Source organism: Cenococcum geophilum, assembly GCF_001692895.1.
Source record: "Cenococcum geophilum 1.58 unplaced genomic scaffold K441scaffold_22, whole genome shotgun sequence".
Lineage (NCBI taxonomy): Eukaryota > Fungi > Ascomycota > Dothideomycetes > Gloniales > Gloniaceae > Cenococcum > Cenococcum geophilum.
In genome coordinates, this window is record NW_027137580.1 from 2,105,922 (window position 1) to 2,130,507 (window position 24,586).

Below are 24,586 nucleotides of genomic sequence, written 5' to 3' on the forward strand. Positions count from 1 at the left end.
CGAGCCAACTGGGGGCTTTAAATTAAATGATATCTTAGTAAACTTAAAGTTTAAATAGAACAGCGTTATGTCTATTAATTAATTAATTATATTATTCTTAGTAAACTTAGCTAAAGGTAGCTATTTTTCCTAGTTATCTTGCAGATAGGAGCAGTATATTTATAGGTATTATTCTATAACCGCGTTCGCAATTTTAGTTAAGCTATTTATCTTTAGGTAAAACGTAGTTAAGAGTTATATTTGTAATCTCGCCGTTTATATAAGGCCTACTAGAAGTCTAAAACGAACTAGCTTCTATAGTTGGATATTATCGAATTAGGAAGTCTATATAGCTTAAAGATATACTTAATAAAATATTTAGCTACTGAGATAGTATTAATTAAGTCTATAAGACTTATATATCGTATTTTATAAGGCGGTTAACTACTACTATAATATTTATAAATTAGTTATTACTAGGTAAGTCTACTATAAAGTTAATTAAGATATTACGCTATTTTTGTATTAGAATTAGTAATAGTTAAAGTACTCCCTATTTCTTATATAAGAAGTTTTCTATAAACATATATTCTATATACTTAGATATATTTTTATATATAGTTATATATTATAGGCTAGTAATATATATACTAAACTATTTTATACGTCTTTATATGGCCAGAATATCCTACTACCAGAGAGTTGTATATAAATTCAAGTATTTTAAATTGTAAGGATTCCGAATTTAGGACTACTATCTTCTATTAATAGTATAACCGGTTATTATAAATCTTATATTTGGTAAGCGTAATGTCTTTATATTATCGTTTTTCTATTTAAATCGCTTTTATTATTATTATTATTAATTCTATTTATTTCCCAATTCGACCCCTTTTCTAGGTCTATATAGCCTTCTACCTTCTATTTATAGGAAAAATTCCTAAAAGGGAAAAACCTTAGTATAGCCTTTTAGCTAGTCTTAGGGCGTTATAAAAATCAGCCTCTATACCTCTATACGGTAGAGCCTAGAAACCTAGTATACGGCTATTGGCGTTCTATTAGGATTATACTAATAAACTACTAGAGTAAACGCAGAGACGTATATACAGCAGCGCAGCGCCGGCGCTGCGATGTAGTAGTGGCGTAGAGAATTTTTTTCGCTAGAAAGGTAAGTCCCAACGGAAGCTTTAAAAACGACCATTATATCTTAGTCTCGGCCGTTACGTCTATATATTGAAAATACTACTTAAACCATGGCACCTTATCTGGCGCCCCTCTTCTACCTTCTATATAAATACCTATATAGCCTAATAACTGAATAAGCCGCGTACGGCGACTAATAAGCCGTGTATGGTGACTAAACGAGCCATATCCCTTGCAACGTCAGGGTCCTTAGAGTAAGTAGTCCATACGGGAAAACTTATAAATTTCTAAGTATAGGCACCGAATCCAGCCAATTTAATTGGTTAGTTTTTATCGATAACTTAAGGACCTATTTTAACGTTATAAGGGATAAACCGAATAAACTTTATACGCCTTAGAAAGTCTATAATAAGCCTCTTATTCCCTACTCTACCTAATAACCTAGACTTACCACGCAGTATTCCGTCTTCCTCTATATCTTTAGCTAGGGATATATATAGGGGACCTAGGTTAGGGCCCTAGGTAAAAACACCTAGTTTTTATACATCTCACTATTCCTTTAAGGTAGAAATTATATTATAAGTAGGAGGACTATAGGCGTATATATATATATATAGGGTATTTAAATAGAAGCAAGGGCGGGATTATATTAATTCTCTAGCATTTATAAATTTAATAGAAATTATAGTATAAATGGCGGATAAGGCAAAATAGGTAATTAGGATCCTCCTATATAGGAGTCTTAAAGCAGTAACCTAACGGTGTTTTCCCTCCCATTAATATAGTACGGGCGTATTACCTAAAGGGGTATACTCTATATTACTACTTAAGTCTTTATTAGAGGTTTTATGTACCTATATTACGGCAATAGTCTATATAGACCTTAATTAGGACCGTATTAGACGTTAATTAAGAATTAAGAAGATGAATAATAATTTAGCTAGTCTTACGCGCTCCGCCTTTACCTAGCCTATTTACCTTAACAATATATTTACCTTTCATACTATGCTTTTAAGGTATTTTAGAAGGCCTAGGGAGTAGTAAAAGGGTCTAGTAATTCGCCTATATACCGCCTTTAGCTTAGTAGGGGTATCTAGTCCCTAAGGGCCTAGAAGGGGGTATATCCTCCTATATCCTCCTATTATAGTAGGGTAAATTGGCCTACTAGATTTAATATCTAGATTAGGTATAGGTTTAGGAGTATATAGGCCTTTTAAAGGGTATATAGACTAGTCCGTGGCCCTAGAGTCTTTAATAACTTGGATAGGCTCGACGGATATATAGTTAGACACATAATACACTCTTTTCTTCTCTTCTTACTAACTGTTTTCCTACTAATTTCTCTTAACTAACTACGACCGACTGACAGACCTACAGCACCGTGACTTCTTGTTTAAAGAGAGACCTTCCCTCTTATATACTTTATAGTATTCTATATAGGGATAACGGCAAGCTCTTTAGATTAGAAGTTTAGTACTCTATATATAGGAGATACGTAGGAACGTGCTGCAGCTATAAAAGGACTAGAAACTATTAAGTCACTATTACTAAAAGCCGTTAAGTTATTAATAGGTGTAGAAATTAAGTACGGAACTACTAGCGACATATACGTAGACATTACTATTATTAAAATAAGTTAATAACACTTTTAGAGATTATTATTTAAGACCTATAGTAGACAGAATAGATAACTAGGAGTAGAAATATAAGTATAGGGTATAGCAGGACGAAGGATAAAAGAGAGTTATAATACATTAGAACTAGTAAAAAGAAGTCTTTAATTTTTTATTTACTATATTTATAACGGTCTATATAATTCTTCTTATATTTATATAAGCCTTTCTTAAATTTATAAGAGTAATAGTAATAGGACCAATAAGGGAATACTAGATACTAGGCCTATTCCATAATAATAGCGGAAAAGAAAGTAGGCAGCCTATTAACCTATAAAGTTTTTCTAACCTAAAAGATATAGTACTAGATCTAACTCCTATAATATCTAAAACTAATAATCTTTAGTAAAAAGAGGATAAGAACTAGAAGGTTAACTTACTTACCTAAAAAAAACTATAAGTCTATTACTTTATAATAAACTACTAATAAAATAAGATAAGGTATATATTATAGCCTAGCCTATACTAGCTCTAGGGACTCTAGAGATTTCTTACTTTATAGGATAAAATGTATTATAATTTATTAAATTGCATAAGCAACTATATATTTAATACCGTAATATAAATAATAAGATATAAGGGAACTGGGAGTTCCTAAAGTTAATATAGTAAAAAAAGGCTTAACTTAGTACAATTAGTTAATAGAGGATACTATCTATATTTAACACATTACAAACAGCTATCCCCCTACTGGAGTAGCTACTTGTAGTTTTATCTGGCGCCGTCTAGTTAGGACTTTACTAGATTAAGGCAAAGCCTCTAATTAGTTCAATTCTATTTATAGCTTAGACTAGATATACCTTATTATCCTAACTTAGGTCTACTTAGGCTCCGTATAAGGCGGTAAGTCCTCCTCTACTCCAATTATTTTAAGATTATTACTATTTATAATAAAGCCCCCCTTTTTACGGATTTTAACCCTAAAATCCTTAATATAGCTCTTTAGAAATTAAGCTTTCTTAACCAAAAGACTAGGGACTAGTAGCCTGGTACTATTTTATATAATAGTTTCAAAATATAAAAATTTTAAACTCTTTAGTTACTCCCTTATTAATCTTAGTAACTCGCTCTTAGGCTTTATCTTACTTTTTAGTCCAATTTACTCCTCTCTAGCTCTTTATAAGCTCTTTTAGTTCTTATTAATAATTTTACCAATAATTCTAACCCTTATAGTCCCAAATATTCTAACTAACTTTAATTAGTAATAGTCTGCTTCTTTTTTGGTTTTTTTTCTCTTTTTTATCTAGGACCTACTTACTTAAGTCTATTATCCTTTAGCCCAATATAGTAGTAATAGGAGAGAGTTATGCCTAAATTTATAATAATAAATTAAAATAGACCCTAACGACTAATAGTTGCTATAATTGTTTCTTTAAGTTCCTAAAGTGGCTTAAACGGTTTTAGAATAAAGAGATCCAATGGTCTAGTATAGTCTGTTTTGTCTTTACTATAACTAGCCTTAATACGACCCAGTTTGTTTCCAATTTTCGCTATTATAGATACTTTAGAAACAGTTTGCTTTATTATAGCTAGGTTAGTTCCTATTAAATCTAGATTATACCTTTTTAGTTAAGTATCGCGCTTATTAGACTAACTGGTCCTATAAATCCCTAAATACTTATTTAACCAATTTGTTAAATTTTAGAAGCTCACTTAGGACCTAATATTAGCTATTAATTAAGAAAATGCGGACTAAATTAAGACTCTTTAAGGTAACTGTATAATTACAGCACCTGTTATACCAACCGCGTGCTTACGCGTTCGGTACACCAGGTACGCGTTTACGCGTTTAGTGCACCAACCACTCGCTTACGCGTCTGGTGCACTTATGAAGCACTAACTAATTAGGGGGGAGGTGCATTAGTATATAGACCACGTAGTCTACTTTATATAATTAACAGTCACCATCTAAACAAGTATACGATACTACATGTATTTCGTGCCCGTGGATACAACTCACTCGTGCTATTAAGTTAGTACGAACACTAATTAGTAAGCGCGCATAGATCAGCAATTACTTAATACCTCCTCCTAAGTGATATATACGATAGCGACCACCCGTTTAGACTTCTAGTACAACCTACTAGAAGGTTAGAAGTTGGGGATTACGGACTTATCTCTAACTCTATATACTTATTTAAGTCTTAGTACGGTTTACCGGAAGTATAATAAACGCGAATATAGACCTATACGGAACTTTTACCCTTAACCTCTTTAAACCTTAAACCCCTATTTCTACTACACCCTCTTTTAATACCTTTAACGTCTTTTTAGACCCCTTACGGAGACCCCTTACCCTTTTGCGAACCATTACGGACCCGTTAATTACCTTTACGGACCGTTACGGAGACCTTTTACCCTTTTATAAACCACTACGGACCCGCTAACTGCCTTTACGGACCCTATAAGACCTCTACCACCCGCCATATACTATATAGTATGGCAGACATCAGCAAGTAAGTTAGCGAAGGTTAAAAGAAGTAGAGACAAGGCGTTAACGTTACGTCTATAAACAACGTTAACGACTATATTAGCTTTAAAATCCTTAAATATAGATACTTTAAGCTTATAAATAACGACCTATGGGAGTAATATAAGGAAGACTTTGCGGACTTTACGGAAGCTATTTTTAAGGCTTGCAACCCTACTGCTATCTATAACCTACAAACCCTTTTACGTTACTAAGGCGTATGGGTTAAAAGGGATAAACGAGTTACTGTTGCATAGTCTCTATACAATATACTATATAAGGAGGACTAAACGGAATAGACTAAAGAGTAAATCTTAGATTATATTAAAACCAGCAACCTCTTTACCTCCTTTAAACTTAATAGAATCTCTAGCCTTATAGCTAACCTATTTAACNAAATTCGTTCTATAAACCTAAGTGGCATTAAAATTAATCTTATTAGCTAAAGTATACCTAATACTTAAGTTATGGACTATAATACCCCCGTAACCCAAATTACGGACTATAATACCCTTATAAACTAAAATACGGACCAAATTACCCCTATTATTTAAGTCACAGATCCGTAAGCTATATATCCGCAAGCCATAGATCTATAAGTTATAAATCCGCAAGTTATAGATCCGTAACCCACCTAAGTAAAGACCTATGGTAAGGAGCTAGCTAACCTAGCCAAGCTCTATACCAACGAATCTAAGTATAGCGGTGAAAACGATAACTTTAACTTTAAACTTACTATCTTTACAGACCTCTGTTAGAAGGCTAATATTCCTAAATAGGAATTTAGCCAAGCTTACTCCACTATACTGCGCGGCCTAGCACTTAACCACTACTACACTAACCTTAAAAGCAACCCCCTTGGTGTTTCCTTTAATAAGCTATATAAAGCTACGCGTAACTACTTTAAAGGACCGGAATATAAGCGTAATATTCTTACCTAATGGAATATAACTAAGCTACGGACCGTAATCGACAAGAACACTAAAAAATCGACTATAAAGTGCCTGCAAATTCTTATTAAAGACCTTCAGCACCTATAGAACGGCCTTAACACCAAGCTTTAAATAGACGACTTCCTATATAATAAACTTATTACAGCCTGCCAGGAAGTAGAGCCCTATAAGTACGCCTACTATAAGCCTATAGATACCTTAGCTGGCCTTATTAATGACCTATACTCCTCTATTATAACGTATAAAGTCTTAAACCCACTAGGTAGCACTTAAGCCTTTATTACGGATATTTAATATCCGTAAATAGACTTAGACGTCTACTTTACGGACCGCCGCTACCGCTAGTAGCACCCGTACCGACTAAGTCCCACCCGTAACCCCTATAGCAACCCCTGTATAAAAATATACCCCCACAGACAAACCAGCCAGAAGTGCTTCGTGTGTGGTAAAGAAGGATATTAGTCTATAAGGTATACCCGGGAAGAACATAACAAGTCTAGGAAGAGACTTAATAGCTATATTAACCAGTTTATTTTGAAATACGAAGGAAAGGAAGTAGAAGAGCCCCCTAATGAGTTAATAGAAGCCCTTATAATTAACTTTAACTTAGACGCTTAGGAATAAGAGACCTTAGAGATATTCCTAACTACTTTTAGACCTTTTATAGATAGCTAAGCCTTTAATATTATAACCGTATTAGCCGACCGTTCCTTTATATACTTAGTTGCGCCCAAAAACCATTCTATAAGTACCCCTATTACGGACGTTATAGATTATAAGCAGGACCTATTTGTATATATTACCACAGAACGCTATACCCCTAAGAAATTCTATAGTATTATAATTGATATAGGTGCCTCTAAGAAGTCTACCGTAGGCTATAGATAATACCTTGTATATAGGACTACCGCAAATAATAGTATGGATATTAATATTATATAAACTAGGGCCGTAAACGTCTAATTTGGCATTGGCTTAACTGCATTAATTGGATTAGTTATAGTTAAGACCCTAATTAGCCTAGTTAACTTCCACGTAGTAAAAGTAGACACCCCTTTTCTACTCTGTCTTGCGGATATAGATAGGTTATAGGTATACTACAATAATGTTACGGACACTATAATTGGCCCCGTAACTGCCCTAGGAAGTAAGTATATTACCCTACCAATTACACAATAATTTAGACACCCGTTTCTTATATAGGGAGAGACTTTACGGACCTATATTTAGAAATCTTTTAACTATAACCCGTACTACCTTACTAGTACGGAGATCCACTATCTGCACCGCCGTTTTGGCCACCTATTAGCCGAAAAGCTATATAGAGTCCTTAAACGCTTTGGGCACGACAACGTTGACAGAAAGGCAGTTAATTACCTAACTAAATACTGCTCCTTTTACTAAAAATACGGACGTTCCCTAGGCCGATTTAAGTTTACCCTTTATAAGGACCTTAACTTCAACCACTTAGTATATGTAGATATTATGTACATTAACGGCAGCCTAGTATTATATATAATTGATAAGGCAACCCGCTACTAAGCCGCCCGTTAGTTGCAAAATATATCTATAAAGTATACTTAGGATATTTTACGGACCTACTGGATTAATACGTACGTTGGACCTCCTAAGTATATCACCTATAACGCCGGTAGGAACTTTATTAGTAAGGAATTCCAGCAGTATGCTACGGCTATAGCTATATTAATAAAAGCTGTTCCAGTTAAGGCGTATTAGTCTATTAGGCTTATTAAGCGAGCTTACCTAGCTCTACGGAGAGCTTACTAGATTATTACGGACGAATGTAAGAATATTTAAAAGGAACTAGCTTTATAGATGGTTGTAAAAGCCGTTAATAACACCGCTAGCCCTAACGGACTAGTACCTACCCTCTTAGTCTATAGAGCCTACCTAAGGATAAGCAACCTAGGCCCTCCTACCCTATCTATTATAGAACAAGCAGCTATAATACGGAAGGCAATAGCCGAAATAGTTAAATTACGGGCTAAATAAGCTGTTAATAGCGCCCTATATTACCGTAACGGACCTAACACAACCTTAGTTTATGACCTTCCGCTTAATTCTAAAGTCCTTATATAGCGTAAGAGCGGCAACTAGACTGGACCTTATTGTTTACTAGCTATAGAAGACGAAACGTGCTACGTATAACTTCTTAGCAGACTAACTAACTTTAAAAGTATGTCTGTAAAACCCTACTTTCGGCCTAAAAATACTAATAACGTTAAGCCAGATAAGCTAGAAGCAACCGCTAAACTAGACAAACTAAAAGCGACCGCCAAATTAGACGAACTGGAAGCACCCTTACCTACCCTAGAAGTCCCCTAGAAACCTACGGAACCTACTAAACCTACTATAAAGCGCGGTTAAGGACGCCCCCAAAAGCACCCTATAACTAAGAACCCTATAATAGAGAATTACCTAACCTCTGTAGGAATATCCGCAAGGCAATCTCCGCCTGCGGATATATTAGTTCTAGTATAGGAAACCCCTTTTACGGACTTATAACGCAAAGAGATTAACGAACTACTTAAAAAGGGCGTCTTTGCGGTTATAATGGAGAAAGACGTTCTACAAGGCGTCCGTATATTTAACTTACGCTTTATTAACAAAATTAAGCACCCTAGTACTAATAAAGCCTTTAAGAAATTAAGGCTTATTGTATAAGCTTATAATAACTAGGGAAAGAGTTTAGTCCTTATACAATCGCCTATAATTTAATAAGTTAGTTAACGGATTATACTTATACTTACGCCTGGATTATAGCAAATTAAACCCATAGCCCTTTACTTATGGGACATCTCACAAGCCTATATGCAGTTTAATATCTACCTAAGTAGGGACATCTTTATACGACTACCCTATAAGCTTAACCTATAATTAGGAATAATTTTATAGGTCGTAAAACCTCTTTACGGAGTACTAAAAGCCGGAAACCATTGGTTTAAGATATACTACTAGCATTATATTAATAAACTTAAAATGGAATAGTCGACCTATAACCCCTACCTCTTATACACCCCATTAAACGGCCTTAGTATTATTGGACTCTAAACTAATAATACCCTCTTCCTAGCAGACTAAACCTTTGCGGATGCTAAAGAAACTAAACTATAAAAGGCAAAGTTCTTAGTAAAGCCATAAGAGCAGTTAACTAAGTAGACTCCGATTAAGTTTAATAGAGGCTTAATTATATAAAAGGGCAACCTAATTAAGCTAACTTAGGAACGCTAAGCTTAAAACCTAAAGCCCGTTATAGCAAAACCTATGGACCTTACTAGTTCCCGCAGAGAGACCCGTAAGACCGTAAATATAAAGAACTAATACGCTACATAGCGTGCAAGAGGCGCCTATATTGCTATAGTCTGTTAACCTAAATCTGCCTACGATCTATCCTTTACGGCCCAGGCAGTAGACCCGTAAGAAGAAAATGTTAAATAGCTTAATAAGCGCATCTAGTGGCAAATCAATAATGTAGCAAGGGGACTTACTTTTGTACTACTAGACCTGAATTTCCTTAGCCTACTAGTATTTACGGATGCCTCCTTTACTAATAATAGGGACCTATTATCGCAAATCGGCTTCGTAATTATACTTATAGACTATAATTAGGACGCAAATATACTGCACTGGTCTTTAATTAAGTGTAAATAAGTAACCCATAGTATACTAGCCTCTAAACTATATGCACTAGCTTATAGCTTTAATATAGCAGTCGCAATTAAATTAACGGTCCAGAAGATTCTATAACTAAAGCAGTTACTACTGGTTTTATACACCGATTTAAAGTCCCTCTACAACTACCTAGTTAAACTAGGTACGACATAAGAAAAGAGGCTTATAGTCGACCTAATATGCCTATATTAGGCCTACGAACGACGTGAAATTGCGAAGGTTAAATAGATCAGCAGTAGAGATAACCTAGTAAACGCTATAACTAAGGCAAAGCCGTGTTAAGCTCTTAAAACCCTAATTAACACGAATAAGCTTAACCTAAAGGTTATAGAATGGGTAGAGCGAGACTAATGGAGTATTTACGGTTCAGCTACGGCCCGTCGGAAGGCCGTATAGTGCATTTATGGCCCGTTAAAAGGCCGTACAGTTTATTTTACGGACCGTAAGCAGGACTTACGGCTAGCTTGGAGCACTATTTGGAAGGCAGCCTAGACGGCACCTTAGGGGAGATTTCCTATGTATTTTCCTTTATATTTTATGGTTTTATTAAAGCAATTACGGAGGCTATATATAGGTGGTTTTATTTTTTAAGTACCGCTAGTGTATAATTATAGCACCTATTGTACCAACCGCGTGCTTACGCGTTTAGTACACCAGGTACGCGTTTACGCGTTCAGTGCACCAACCACTCGCTTACGCGTCTAGTACACTTATAAAGCACTAACTAATTAGGGGGGAGGTGTATTAGTATATAGACCACGTAGTCTGCTTTATATAATCGACAGTCACCATCTAAACAAGCATACGATACTACATGTATTTCGTGCCCGTGGATACGACTCACTCGTGCTATTAAGTTAGTACGAACAGTAACGTAGATAGTGCTTATATAGTTTTAATAAAGGCGCTTTATATATAACGTACACTATAAGCGAGCGGCCCACCCAAGCGAGCGGCCCATCTCAAAACTCACCAAAAATTGGAAAAATCGCACCTTAATATCTCGACAACCACTTAATAATAATTAATGCAAATTTAATAGCGGCCTATTAATATAATAACTAGCTTATATAGGAAGTATTGGAAATCCTATATAAGCGGAAGTAGGTTAAATAGAAAAAGTGAGGTAATTTCGCCCCTACTTTCCTATTTAACCTACTTCCACTTATATAAAGATTTTCAATACTTCTAATATAAGCTAGTTATTACATTAATAGGCCGCTATTAAATTTGCATTAATTATTATTAAGTGGTTGTCGAGATATTAAGGTGCGATTTTTCCAATTTTTGGTGGTTTTGAGATGGGCCGCTCGCTTGGGTGGGCCGCTCGCTTATAGTGTACGTTAAGTGATTTCTTCTAGTCCTTTTAGTTTCCTATTAACCCTAATAGCTACCATATTTTTAAAAATAATAATCTTACGGCCTATATAGGCACTTATTACTTTAATAGGTCTAGTAAGGAACTTCTGCGTTATAATCGCTCTATTAGGGCCGCTTTAGCTAAACACGGCGTTACTAAGGCATCTTCTAGCTCTGTTGCCTTTAGTGCCTTATTTAATGCTCCTATACCCTATCTATCTTTATTTAGCAGCAAATGGCGCTATAAGACTACACCTAAACGTAAGCGGTTTAAAATTAACCTTAATTCTTCCGAAAAGGACCTTCCTAGAGTTAATAAGGTAATTGCAACTAAGGTGCCCCGTTTTAGTACTATAAAGATCCGTTTTAGCTCTTTAGCTAAATTTAGCTCTTTTTTTATTATTTTATTTTTATATCCTTTGTATTATACTACGTACAATACTACATATACAGCCTTTGGCTATAGTGCTATAGTTCTATATATATAAATTCTTTCTAGGCAGCTTAATATATACTAGTAGCTATATACTAGTAGTTTATAAACCCCTAAACTAGGAGTTTATAGTTCTTTAGTAAAACACCAAGTTACTATAACTACTAGGGAATAAGAAAACGGTAGGAAAACTGTTATAGAACAGGGGCAGTGGCTATAGAGCGTATGTATTTAAGGAGTTTACAAGACGTTATACGATTAATTGTAAGGGTTAAGGGCGTAAGAAGGTGATATACCTACGCGTAGCTGATATAAGCTGTACGTAAGGTATATGTAAGAGTATAGGGCTCTCCTATAGAGGCCCCTACGGTAGGGTTCTATAATACTACCCCCCCTCCTATAGAGGCGGAGCTCCGGCAATACTGTGATTACTATATATATATAAAAGGGACACTTAAGGTATAAAAAAGAAGAAAGGGGGGTATTACTAAAGGCTTAAAATAACGTTATGTAATAAGGCTTGGCATTTAAAAATCCGATTAATTAGATAACTTTAACCGCTGGTTAAAGTTCCTAGACATCTTAATAATATTCTAGTTACGTAATCGCACTTTACCGCAATCTAACGGCAATCTAATAGCAATTTGCCCTTACGTGGTAATATATAACGGTTTAACTCTATAAGGGCTTCTATAGAGGATTAGGTATAAAATCTCTACTTAGGCCCAGTTTCTATAGGTTTACGTAGTAAAAGTCGCTAATTAGATCCTTTATATTTTTAAAGTCTTCTTATAGTTACTATTCTAGCTAATCTATATTAAATTCTATATATATAGCTCTATAATAGAGCCGTCGTTCTCTGCCTTTACTAAAGTATTTAGAGTTAATAATTTATTTAACGGTTTACTTCTTATAGTTCTCGTTTTTATTCTTATCTTAGATTAGTACTAATAGGGGTTTAGGCTAATAGAGGTATAGTAACTATAGGTAAAATACGGGCTATATCCCACGGGTGGCTAGGGTAGGTAACAGTTATAGCTTATATATAGCTCCCCTATTAATAACTTATTTAATTAGATAAGGGCTAAGGTTCTTATAATTAAGTGACTTTATAGGCCTCTGTGTAGAGATATTATGTATATTTAGCCATACCTAGTTACCAACACGCATCTTTAATAGTGGCGTTCTATAACGGTTGGCAAAGTAGACCTACTTTACTTAAGCTTAGGCCATTTCTCCCTTATAGTAGTTAAATAGATTTTTTATATAGTTTATATACTAGTCGGCAAGTAGCATCTTAAGGCGTTTTTTATATAGCAGTTTCTTATTAATAGGTTCTAGTAGCTCTATACTAGATTAGGGGTAATAACCCTTATTTACAAAGAACGGGGTAAGTCCTATAGTAGTTAAGACGTAGTTATTTACTACGAATTTACCTAGTAGGAGGTAATTTATTTAATTATCTTAACTATAGGCAACTACCTATTATAGGTACGCTTTTATACTAGTATTAGCGTTTTCCGGTTACCTAGTAGTTTTATAGTAAAAGGATATAGATATCTTAACGGAACTGCTAAGGCGTTAATAGATTCGTCTCTATATATCGGAGTTAAATTATATACCTTAGTCGGACGTAATTAAGTTAGGTAACCTATATAGTCGGTAAACTTTATAGAGGAAGGTATTAGTAATATTACTAATAGCTACGCCTTTAGTTAGGATATAGTGGCGCTCTTTTATAAGTTAGTATATTATTATAAGGATATTCTTATAGGTACGGCCGTGTTATTTATANGGTAGTAGNTTAATAANNAAATCTATNGCGATATNTGCCTATNNTTATATANGTACTAGTAGAGGGTATAGTAGTCCTTAGTACTTTATATTAAAGGCCTTAGCGCGCTTATAACTATAATAGGCGCCTATAAAGCGTTTAACTAAGTCTATTAATTTTAGCTAGAAGTAGTATCGGCTAAAAAGCTTATATATTCCTCCTCTGCCTAGGCAGCCGCTTAATTAGAGGTTATAGGCCATTTAAATTAGCTGCCGTTGTAGATTTTCTAAGTTAGGGATAAATAGGCGGCCTCTATAGTAGAGCCTGTTTTCTTTTACTTCTAAGGCTGCTATATTAATCTAGCCTAAGCTTTAGAGGTTAATAGGTAGCGTATAGGCGCTAGCGGTCTTTGCGGTAATAAGTTAATATAGTAATAGGTTAACAGAGGTATTATATACCATAGTAATAAGCTTATTAATTTTAGGAGGTAACTCTAGTTCTATAGTATAAAGTTAAGGTATAGTTAGCTTTATTATAGGTAGTATACCTAGGGCCAAATTTTGTACTTTTAGGATTGTTTATTATTGGAACTAATTATAAGGGTTATCTTTAGATTAAGGAAGGTCTTATAAGCGGCGTATTAAGCTATTAAGTTTAGTACTTTATACTCCTAGTCTATATATAATTTTAATGTTAAAACTAGAGAGGAACTCGTTTTAATATACTTAGCATTAGTTTAGCTACTTTATAGTTATAAAGTACTTAAGGTTATAATAGTCTATAAGGACTTTAGTTGGCTAGTTAAGCTCTACTAAGGAGAGTTCTAGTTAGAATTCTTTAAACGCTTATATAATTGCAAGGAGTTCTTTATTATGGATTTTATAGTTATACTCTTATAATATAAGCTTAGATAAGTAGAATGCGACTAGGTAAAGAAGACTGTTATTACCTATTTAGGAGAGGACGCCTATATTAACGTAGTTTAAGAAGTTAGTTTTAAAATAGAGTTATTCTCCTAGTATAAAGTAAGCTAGGATAAGTGCTTTAGTAAAGGCATTTTTAAGGTCTTAGAACGCCTTCTTATATTTAGGCGTCTAAGTAAAGTATAGGTACGTTTTTCTTCCTTTTATAGAAAGGCCCTTTATTTACATTATTGCTATAAGTAGTACTACTATACCTAAGAAGTTGCATATAAATTTCCAATAGAAGTTAGCAAAGCTAAGGAAGGCTTATACGTCCTAAATATAGTTAGGGGCTTGCTATTTAGTAATTATATATACCTTCTCGTCCATACGGACACCTTTAGTAGTAATAATTAGTTTAAGGTATTTTACTTCTATAACTAAGAATTCGCATTTCTTTAAATTAATATAAAGTCCTATGTCCCTAAGGCGCTATAGGACCTTTTAAACGTATTTAGTGTACTTAAAAGGGTTATTATTATAAATAAGTATATTATCCAGGTACGCAGAGTAGAAGTCGTTAAGGTAGTCCTATAAGGCGTTATTAATATAGCTTTAAAAGGTGCCTAGGCCGTTATATACGCTAAAGGGCATAATAGTATATTTAAATTAGCTAAAGCGCAATATAAATGCGGTTTTCTATTTATTACCTTTCCGTATTTAGAGATAGTTAAAGGCGGCAATAATATTAAGCTTAGTATAGATTTTAGCTTAACTAAGCCGCTTAAGGGTCTTACGTATAAGCGGTACTAGGTATTAGTTTTTAATTGTAATAGTGTTAAGTCCTTTATAGTTAACGCAGAATTAAATACCTCCTTCTAGCTTCTTAGTAAGAAGGATAGGGGCGGCTGCTAGTAATATACTAAGACGAATAAATCCTTTATTAAGGTGCTCGTTAATATTTTTTTTATAACTAGAAGTTTATCTTTTAATATTAAATAGGGTCTCTTATAAGGTAGCATTTTTCCTTATTTAATATTAATGGTATAGTTATTAGGTTAATATAGGGGGAGTATATCTACGCCCTTTTATAAGCATATATTGGTAAAGTTATAGTACCTCTTAGGGAGGAGCTTACGGAGTTCTTTATTAGTAAGTCCTTTTTTAAACTTTATAAACTTCTTAAAGTTTAAAGGTAAAAGTCTGTAGAGTTCTATAGGGGCGTTATCTTTTAAAAGGTTAACTATATCTACCCTATTACTATAGAGGACGTAGTTTTATTCTTTATTAAACTTATATAGTTATAATCGGGAAGCTATAGTAACGGTTTAGCCTTTCCTATATACTATACAGTAGAAGGCTAGGGCACTTATATAGTGGTAGTTAGTTATAAATAGGGTAATAAGGGGATTCTTAGGTTAATATCTTAGGGAGTAAATAGAGGTGGCTAGGCTATGCCCTAGGCAAGTCTCTCTATAGTATTTAGAGTTAAAGGTTATTTCTCTCTTCTTCTAGTTAATGGCGGGGTTATATTATTTAAGCTAGTTTATTCTAAGGATAATAGGGTAATTAGTAAGTAGTATAATATAGACCTAGAGTTCTTTTAAGTGCCTATTTATATCTAGGTGGAGTTATACTATATAGGGAATCTTCTATATAGTATAACTATTATTAGTAAGTTATAGGGCATAGGCTTTAATAAGGGGTAAGGTAAGTAGGTTATAAGTATATACAAACCAAGTATTTATAAATTTATTAGTAGCTCTATAATTAATTATAGAACGGCTTTTATATTATTTTTTAGTAGTAGTTCCTATTATAGATAAAACTATCTATTTCCGTTTATTTATTTTTACTAAGTTATCTATTAAGTAAGCTAATATATAGATCCCTTTATTATTAGGGCGTCTTAACTTATAACTTAGAGCTAGGACTTAGCGTTTTCCGCTTTTATATTTAACTCTACCGCTATTACTGCGTTTTTATTTTATATAGTAGTAGTATATAGTAATATATTTAGTATTTAGGGTATTAGGCTAAGTATTAGGCGGCAGCTACTAAACCTAGCTATTAGGTAGTTTAGGTTATTATAATAGCAGCCTTCTTAATGGTATCTATAGTAGCGTCCTAGTTTCTAAAGTAGCTCGCGCTCTCTATTTAGGAGTTTTTACGGAAAGGTTAGTATAGAGAGGTTAATATTAGCTCTAGTAGTATTTAAGGTAGTAGGTATTAGTGGCTTAGTATATATAGGTTTAATGGGTCCAGAGGGCTTCTATAGGGAGATCTTTAGGTAAAGGTTAGTAATAGCAATCTGGTTTAGTTATTATTTAATCTTCTATAAGGCTGCTACCATATTATAAATATTATTGTAGTTATAGCTAGCGGCTACGTAACTAAGGCGATAAGTGACTTTTTTAAGGAGATTTTTCTAGTCTTTAGTATCGTCTTAGGTAAGGGCTCCGGTATATATCTAGAATTTAATATAGAACTTATTAAATAATTTAGTAAGGCTTATCTTTAGGGCATATAATTTAGCTCAGTGTTACGGAAGTAGGCACGAGCTGGAATACAATATACTAAATAGGGTAGTAATTAAAGAAGGCTATGTACGCGTAACTATGCGTAGTTAATATAAAGACATTTAGATGCAGAAACAGAACAGGTTAGGTACGGGTATAAATAAAAGTTGTAGGGGAACGTGCGTAGGTGTCTCGGGACGAACGTAAGCACGGGTTAAGAACGTCAAAACGCGCAGAGACGTGAGAGCGTGTAAGTCCCGTGACACTCGGTTAGTAGCTAGTAGGTTATAGTCGCGGTATATTAGGTTAAGATTATTAAAGACTTTTTTAGTAAAACTACTACTTTTAGGGGCTACTAGTCTCCTATTAGGCGAAGAGTCTATTAAATAGTGTACCCTTTATTCGCCTAATAATATAGCTAATCTTAATATCTTCTATAGAAAAAAGGTAGGCGCTCTAAGTTAGTTTTTCGCGGATTTATATCTTTTAATAGCTATATTTCTTAAAGTCTCCCTAAAAGACTAGGGGATTAGGATAGCATATATTAGACCTTATAGTAGTAGTTTAGGTCTAATTATTATAGCTTTTATTATCACTACTTTAGTAGGGGTTCCTATTAGGTAAAGCTACTTAGTGCTAACCCTCTATTAAATATTAAGTAGGTGAAGTTACCGGGGGCGTAGAGACTTGGGTGGCGTTATATATAGTAAAGAGGTATCTAGTGTTATTATAAATATGCTTATTAAGCTAAGATTATAGGTATTTAATTATGCCTTCTTTTTTAGTAACTATAGCAATTAGTATAATCTTATTCTTCTTTAACTGTTAAACGTCGCGTTTAAACACAAGGAGGTTATTTTCGGTTTCTTAATATATATTATCGGTGAGCGCTTTATAAGCTTATAGGTCTTAAATAATATTATAATCTTAGGTAGTATATATCTTAGCTTATATAAGCTTTAGGTAGTAGTTTTATAAAAGGCGGTAGTATTTATTAGGGTTTTGTGCTACTATTTTTATAAACGTCTTAACGTCTTATATTTTAATTTTAATAGGTAGTAGCCCTTTTATTTGCTTATCCGTAATTATACAGTTAATAAAAGATAAGATATTATTAGTGTTTATCTCCTTAGGGGTTAAGGCTAGGGCTAATAAATTAAATTCTTCTAGGATTAATTAGTGTTTGTCACAGTACGTGCCGACTGTCAAGGTACGAGGTACGAGGTAACTGTATATCATTGACAAACGATGTCGTGTGAGGAGCTATGTAGGAGGTGAGGCGGTATATATGTCGCTTAGGGGTTAGGTCCGTGCTCATACATACGCGTACACAAGCCATAATAACGCGTCAGGTCAGTGCCGTAACAGTATTATAGGTTAAGTATAGGTATTAGATTATTCTTTAGGTTTAATATAATAGCTAGTAAGAAATATTGTCTTACTATTATAGGTTCCTTAGAAGTATAAAGTAAGATAATTTATAAACACGCTGCTTTTAGTAACGCCTATAGTATTATAGAGATATAGAATTGGTTATAGGCTAAATGTTAGTAGTAAAAAGGCGTAACGTAATATTATAGAACGGGAGTAGTGGCTATAGAGCGTATGTATTCGAGGAGTCTATAAGACGTTACGTGATCAATTGTAAGGGTTAAGGGCGTAAGGAGGTAATATACCTACACGTAGTTAATATAAGCTATATATAAGGTGTATATAAAAGCACGGGGCTCTCCTATAGAGGCCCCTACGGTAGGGTTCCGTAACAAAAACCTATAAGAAATCCTAACACCTGTCCTTACCCTTTTGCAATTTATTTCTATTTTTTTACTCTCTACTATCCTTTTAAGAGCCTAGTAGGAGTTACCTCCTTTTAGAATCCTATTAATTTTATTCTTCTATAAAATCTTCTACGCTAGTACTATCTACTAGCTTACTGCTTTAAGAACCTCGCAGTCTTTACTATTAGTAAAGTGTTTTTCCTTACAATTAATATAAAGAGGGGTAGTGTGTTTATAAGGCTTGCCTATTACCATATAGGTAAAATAGTAGTGGTCTTTAGATAAATATACAGCCGTATAGATAGGTAGTTATATATTAACTAGTAATATAGTAGAGTTTAATATATCTACTTATCTAGGCCTCTACCCTAGTTTTCTAGTACTTTAATCCTAGTCTATAAGTAGTTAGCTGCTACTACCTAATATAGGGATTCTTATTAGTTCTTTTAGATATCTTATAATGGGATTGGCCTAAGTACTAGTCCGCCCCCCCGCGGTCTATATAAGAGTTTCTTCCTAAAGTTAGTACGCTTTTATATAGCTTAGGAGCCTTCTATAGCCTCTAGTTTTACACTTCTCTTTATTATTTCCGCTAGTGTAGGCATAAGCTACTATTTATAGGGGTTGCAACTCTCGTCTTATATGCCTACTAGTATAGTCCTATAAGGGCGTTATAGCTACATCTTATAATATTGCTAGGTATACCTTTTATAGTTAAGGCCTAACCTTCACCGCACATGCAACCTTACCAAAAGGTAGCGCCACACTCTAAAACTTACGCATACCCATCTTACCATCAAAAACAATTGATTTTCCAACTTTCAAGACCTAATTCCTACCGCCTAGCGAGCTAGAGGTGGATTTATTTGTCATTTTACCCCCTTATCCTAATAGAAAATTTTCTCTAGGGGTGGTCCTAGCTTATAAGCGAGGCACGGACAGGAACACCAAAACCACTACTACTACCACCAATACTAATACCAATAGGGGCTAGTCTTTCTACTCCCTTTTAGCCTAATCTCCCCAGAAATCTTCTAGTAGGATTAGTAAAGAGAAAGGTATAAGGGTAGAAAAAAAAAAACTAGGAAACCCCCTATAAGATGCCAAAGTCTAATAGGCATAAAAAAAAACCTCCTATATAAAATAAGTGATAATGAGTCTACGACTACATTCACTTTTTCTGCCCTTCTTCCTTCTCCTGGCCTATTTGGGACGGAGAAAAAAAGAGGACATCCTTAGGTCTTCTACTGAAAAAGAAAACCAAAAACCTGCAAAAAAGACAACAAAATTAATAACTTTTACGGCTGGTATACCTAGTATATCTTTCCCTCCCCCTTTCTCCTAAACAATACCTATAAAAGGCCCTAGAAAGCCTAATACAGGCCTATATAAGGGCTAGAAGAAGAAGAAAAAGAAGAAGAAAAAGAACAAGTTAAACAGCTAGAGGACCTATACACGGAGGAGACATAGAGAAAACTTTATAAAAGGAAAAAAAAGGCAAAAGATATCCTATAAGGATTAGTCGAAGAAGTAAGGAGCTCTCCGTAAGGAGGTAGCTCCTACTAAGGAAACCTACGCAGAGAGACTAAAGAGAACCTCCTTCCTCATTCCCCCTGCCCTCCTTACAACACCCATCTTCCTACCCTTTTACTTTCTACTAGAAGTAAGAAAAAAGGCAGCTATAAGAAAGGAGCTAGTTCTTATTACAGACCAAAAGGACTAACCTCTAGATACCTTCTCTATACAAAACAAAGTCAATTAACTATTTACATCAAAACTGTAAGTAGAAAAACCTGTTTTAGCATCTATAGCTAGAACTAGAAGAAAAATAAAATATTCTTCTTATAACTACGGAAGAGTATAATACGGATTCCTAGTTAAATATAAGGAAATCTGGCATAATTGCTTTACTTTTTAAAGAGAACAAAAACTAGAACATGGGTTCAATTTAGGCCCATGGGGTTCCTACCCTACTTTCCTAGGAGAAGGAGGCTCTTAGCTTTTAAAAGAAGAAATTAAGACCTTTAATCCTATTAAGGATAGCAAAGACATCACCTAGATGGATCTTATTTAGGTGTAAAAAGACACGATCCACAGATCAGCTTTCGTGCTCTTATAGTTTTTACTATAGAAAACGAAGAAAAAAGACAAGTAAATCCTTAAGGTAAAAGAGATATCAATTAGCATGGTACAGCTACTAAGGTAGTAAAATACCTCGAAGTCTCTCCTACTACGCAGTATACAGAGGTGCTAAGAATTTGGCATATAGGAGGACAGGTTGCTGCTACTAGGCCTGTAGATACTGTGCGGCTGCACATTTATCTAAAGACCATTCCTGTTTTCTACCTGTATAATAACAGGCAAGCCTTGCCAGCATACTACCCCTCTTTGCATTAATTGTAAAGAAAAACACTTTGCTAATAGTAAAAGACTGCGAGACTCTTAAAGCTGCTAAACTAGTACGCGAAGAAGATTCTATGGAAGAATAAAAACAGATAGGATTCTAGAAGGAGGGCAACTCCTACTAGGCTCTTAAAATGATATTAGAGAGTAAAAGGACAGAAATAAATTGCAAAAGGACAGGGACAGGGGTTAGGATTTCTTATAGTTTTTCTTACCATTTTCTTATTCCCTAGTAGTTGTAGTATCTTAGTATTTTACTAGGAAACTATAAACTCCTAATTTAGGGGTTTATAAACTACTAGGACATAGCTACTAGTACATATTAAGCTGCCTAGAAAGGATTTATGTATATAGAACTATAGCGCCATAGCCTAGAGCCTGCATGCGCAGTATTGTACGTAGTATAATACAACGGACCTAAAAAAAAAAAAAAAAAAAAAAAAATAGTTAAGGCCTAGCTAAAACCTCTCCCGCCTAGGTAACTCCTGTTTACTCCTTAAGTGTACCTTACTAGTGTACTACCCTAGCGAGTAGTTCTATCTGTTAGTATACCAATACACATATCCGTTTTCTTAAGCCGCGTAATAGTTTCTCTAGCTAGGACGTAATCCTACCTACCTATTAGGTGCATTAGGGGTTAGAGCTTAGCTAAGGGGTAAAATCCCTAAAGCTAGTAGTAGCTACTACACACTACGCCCCGCAACTACTCTAGGTAGTCATTTCGCGTTACCTATAGGAGTTTCCTTATAACAGGCCAACTGTGTCTTATAGGAGGGAGCTATAGAGATAGGTCCCGTGCTAGGCAACCTGCTCCCCCCTCTCCTACTAACTAAGCTTATATCCCCCCTTTTTATAAGCTAGCCTATGTCTCTAACCGTTAAGTCTTTATCCAACTGGCCTGTGTTTCCTCTAAGACCTCCCCCATATATATACAAGGTTGCGTACACTACGCCTATTAAAACTCTTCTATAAGTTGCCTTATATACATACGTCGGGTTACATGCACCACGCCTATTAAGACCCTCCTGTAAATTACCTGTCGAACGCTATAGGGCCGTCGAAGCTGGCTTTGCCCGTGTTTCCACCTCGTTAAGCCGTCTGGTCTCCGTCGCGTCGCCGTCGCGTCGCTGTCGCGTTGTCGTGTACATATACCAGATAGGCCCTCGTAGAGGGGCCTTAACGAGTTCTCTAGGTAGGGCCTTAACAAGTTCTTCGCGGTGGCCTTGGGGCCTTAACAAGTTTCGTACGAAGTATCTGCGACGCGTTAACCTTAACAAGTTCTTATGAAAAGAGGTTCCCTACGCCCTCGCCGTATCCTCTCGGTCTTAGAGCTAGTGCGAGCCCAAGGGTGTCCTGTCGTACTCCTAGGACGTGTCTATGTCGACTGGCTGAATAAGGCCAGTTTCGGGCCTGGCTGCGAGCCAGGTAGTCGTACGTCGGGTGGTTTTCGTATTCCAGTTTCTCTTGATAGGCCTCCCTAGGTGGTAGAGCAGAAGCCTTAAGCAGAGGCAGTAAGGCTCATGGTATTGTTGAGGGCGATACTTTGTACGATGCTTCGTACGCGTCGCGGGCTCAACACCACAACCGCGACGACAGCGCGCTACACGCGCTGCGACGGCTCTCTACCATCGCCTCTGCACTTAGCCATCAAAAGGAACGGTTTCCTAATGATGTTTCCACCCGCGGCGACGTGGACGCGTGCAGTAGGGCTTCGCGGGCTAGATTTAGCTCTACTACTACCAGGAAGTCTTATACTATCTCTTTTAACCCTATTACTTGTAACCGACTACCGACACTGTGCTGAGACACAAGATCACCGCTTAGAAGGCTCCAAGACAGCGTCAACGCTACCCTATATATTGATCGCAGATCAATATTGCTTGCAGATCAACTGTTCCCATTTTAGTTACCTATTACCCCATCATGTCTTATTACCTTTACATTCTTCGTGTATATATAGAGGCTTTAGAGCTACATTTACAATCAAGTCGCTTATTTAATACCCACACACTGCAAAGCTTATATTACTCCTACTAAGCCTAGTAAGTTAACCTCTACTCTATAAAGGGACATTCTGGCTCTTATCCCGTCCTTTCTATAAGAATTAGCCCTAACTTCTCCTAATAGGGTCCTATCTATCTGGTTAAATAGTATGTCTAATTTGCTTAAATAAAACTAGGAACATCTCTAGAAAGCTCTTACCACTATAGGCCTTATTAGTATCCTTTAGTTATTCTTAATGCTAATTAGTCTATTTTAGGTGTAACGTACTCTAGCTACTCCTACTAAGGTTATTATAGAGCTTACGTTAGGAAAAAATTTACCAGTATCTGATTTTATTTTTCTGCCATTTTAGCATTTTCTAGCATTTAGTAGCTAAATGCGGCATTTATTACTAAGTACTAGCATTTAGCTGCTAAATGCCGCATTTATAACTAAGTACTAGTATTTAGCTGCCAAATGCCGCATTTATAACTAAGTACTAGCATTTAGCTGCCAAATGCCGCATTTATAATTAAGTATTAGCATTTAGCTGCTAAATGCTAAAAAATGCTAAAATAGCAGAAAAGTAAAATTAGATACTACTAAATTTTTTAAAGTTCTATACGAAGTTCTACACAAAGTTCTGTATAAAGTTCCGCATAAAGCTCTATATAAAGCCCTGCACGAAGTTCTATATAAAACTCTATATAAAGCTCTGCGCGAAGTTCTATATAAAACTCTATATAAAGCTCTGCGCGAAGTTCTATATAAAGCTCTATATAAAGCTCTGCGTAAAGTTCTATACAAAGCTCTACGCAAAGCTCTGCGCAAAGTTCTACACGAAGCTCTATACGAAGTTCTACACGAAGCTCTACGCGAAGTTCTACACGAAGCTCTACACGAAGCTCTGCACGAAGCTCTGCACGAAGTTCTGCACGAAGCTCTGCACGAAGTTCTGCACGAAGCTCTGCACGAAGCTCTACACAAAGCTCTGCACGAAGCTCTACACGAAGCTNTGCACGAAGCTCTACACAAAGCTCTTATATAAANCTCTGCACGAGGCTCTACACAAGGCTCTACATAAAGCTCTGCGTACAGAGGCTCTGTACAAGGCTCTGCGCGAAGCTTTGCGTACGGAGGCTCTACACGAAGCTCTGCATTGGGTCCCCGCTATATTCCCGATAGCCTCTACACGTACCTCTGCCAAGTATACCCCCTATATACACCTAGCGTCGACCTAAATCGAAGTTCCTTACTACCATCGTAATACTGTCTGACGACCTAGATCGTCTATACGAACTATGTCTCAGTTATCTCGTATGTCTCATCGAACGTCTCATTACCTGTTTCTCTTAACTATAACCTACTACATAACGACGTCGTCGTCATTGTATTTGGACCTACCTAATGTATATAAGAGAGCTTCTAGAGCCCTCTTTAATAAACAGAGTTCTTATTCTAAATTACCAAGTTTAATAGTTATGAGCCTGGACCGTCTACTGTATTATCTTTGATTTAAAGTCT